This window comes from Coregonus clupeaformis, chromosome 9 (genome assembly GCF_020615455.1).
Source record: "Coregonus clupeaformis isolate EN_2021a chromosome 9, ASM2061545v1, whole genome shotgun sequence".
Classification (NCBI taxonomy): domain Eukaryota; kingdom Metazoa; phylum Chordata; class Actinopteri; order Salmoniformes; family Salmonidae; genus Coregonus; species Coregonus clupeaformis.
The window spans coordinates 26,229,624-26,232,123 of NC_059200.1; the positions used below are offsets into that span (position 1 = coordinate 26,229,624).

Below are 2,500 nucleotides of genomic sequence, written 5' to 3' on the forward strand. Positions count from 1 at the left end.
AAAAAGCTTTTGACTCAATTTGGCATGAGGGTCTGCTATACAAATTGATGGAAAGCGGTGTTGGGGGAAAAACATACAACATTATAAAATCCATGTACACAAACAACAAGTGTGTGGTTAAAATTGGCAAAAAACACACACATTTCTTTCCACAGGGGCGTGGGGTGAGACAGGGATGCAGTTTAAGCCCCACCCTCTTCAACATATATATTAACGAATTGGCGAGGGCACTAGAACAGTCTGCAGCACCAGCCGTCAACCTACTAGAATCTGAAGTCAAATGTCTACTGTTTGCTGATGATCTGGTGCTTCTGTCCCCAACCAAGGAGGGCCTACAGCAGCACCTAGATCTTCTGCACAGATTCTGTCAGACCTGGCCCCTGACGGTAAATCTCAGTAAGACAAAAATAATGGTGTTTCAAAAAAGGTCCAGTTACCAGGACCACAAATACAAATTCTATCTAGACACCGTTGCCCTAGAGCATACAAAAAATTATATGTAGCTTGGCCGAAACATCAGCGCCACAGGTAACTTCCACAAAGCTGTGAACGATCTGAGAGACAAGGCAAGAAGGGCCTTCTACACCATCAAAAGGAACCTAAAATTCGACATACCAATTAGGATCTGGCTAAAAATACTTGAATCAGTTATAGAACTCATTGCCATTTATGGTTGTGAGGTCTTGGGTCCACTCACTAACCAATAATTCATACAATGGGACAAACACCAAATTGAGACTCTTCTGCAAAAATATTATCTGTCTACAACATAAAACACCAAATAATGCATGCAGAGCAGAATTAGGCCGATACCCGCTAATGATCAAAATCCAGAAAAGAGACGTTAAATTCCACAACCACCTAAAAGGAACCAATTCCCAAACCTTCCATAACAAACCCATCACCTACAGAGAGATTAACCTGGAAAAGAGTCCCGTAAGCAAGCTGGTCCTTGGGCTCTGTTCACAAACACAAACAGAGCCCCAGGACAGCAACACAATTAGATCCAACCAAATAATGAGAAAACAAAAAGATAATTACTTGACACATTGGAAAGAATTAACAAAAAAACAGAGCAAACTAGAATGCTATTTGGCCCTAAACAGAGAGTACACAGTGGCAGAATACCTGACCACTGTGACTAACCCAAAATTAAGGAAAGCTTTGACTATGTACAGACTCAGTGTGCATAGCCTTGCTATTGAGAGAGGCCGCCATGGGCAGACCTGGCTCTCAAGAGAAGACAGGCTATGTGCACACTGCCCACAAAATGAGGTGGAAACTGAGCTGCACTTCCTAATCTCCTGCCAAATGTATGACCATATTAGAGACACATATTTCCCTCAGATTACACAGACCCACAAAGAATTCGAAAACAAATCCAATTTTGATAAACTCCCATATCTATTGGGTGAAATACCACAGTGTGCAATCACAGCAGCAAGATTTGTGACCTGTTGCCACAAGAAAAGGGCAACCAGTGAAGAACAAACACCATTGTAAATACAACCCTTATTTATTTTCCCTTTTGTACTTTAACTATTTGCACATCATTACAACACTGTATATAGACATAATATGACATTTGAAATGTCTCTACTCCTTTTGAACTTTTGTGAGCGTAATGTTTACTGTTAATTTTTTATTGTTTATTTCACTTTTGTTTATTATATATTTCACTTGCTTTGGCAATATAAACATATGTTTCCCATGCCAATAAAGCCCCTTGAATTGAATTAAATTGAGAGAGAGAGAGAGAGAGAGAGAGAGAGAGAGAGAGAGAGAGAGAGAGAGAGAGAGAGAGAGAGAGAGAGAGAGAGAGAGAGAGCGAGAGAGAGAAGGGAAAGAGGACAACACAGTTATTTACATACAGTGACAGCTATCCGAGTTCCTTCCAAAGCTCACATATTGAAAATCATTTGACCAAACAATGGAGGAACTATGAACAACTTCAATCAAAGCTTCTTGTCTCAAGGGTAAAGAAGTGACACAGGCAACTGCTGATGAGTCACGCCTCCAGAACTCTCTTGAACTCCATGGAACCCCTGAAGAATTCGTGTCACAACCCTGTCTGTTTCCTCTGCTGTCTCTAAGCTCCTTCCTAAACCTATTTATCTCCAGTTACATCATCTTAGTTCTTAGTTTACTTTGGACCATGTTGTGTCCTGAATGTCACAGCTAATGGATGCCTGGCGTCAGAGATGAAAAACATGACCTCTAACCTCTGAACTATGTGACCTCACTTAGGGATGTCCCGGCAGAGCCCGATCCCACAGCTGCAGGAAACTTCACTCTCACCGCACAGATGCTGAGTGGCTTAGTTTACAGATTCTCACTTATATGTTTGAATTGGCTGAATGTTTGATATGTTTGAATTGGCTGAATGCATAATTTGAGACTTTCTGCACACATGAATACAATCATGAAAAGTGCCGACTTTGTTAATAGTCTATTTCTGCTTAAGCCCAAAAAAAGCCAACTCCGTTCATGGCAAAGACTG

The 2,500-nt window shown here is 41.0% G+C and overlaps 1 protein-coding gene across 5 annotated transcripts in view; it reads right to left on the minus strand.

Annotated features, from left to right (window-relative positions):
* Window positions 1-2,500, minus strand: part of LOC121574141 (membrane-associated phosphatidylinositol transfer protein 2) — a 46,763-nt gene that overhangs the window by 9,226 nt on the left and 35,037 nt on the right. The window lies entirely within an intron of this gene.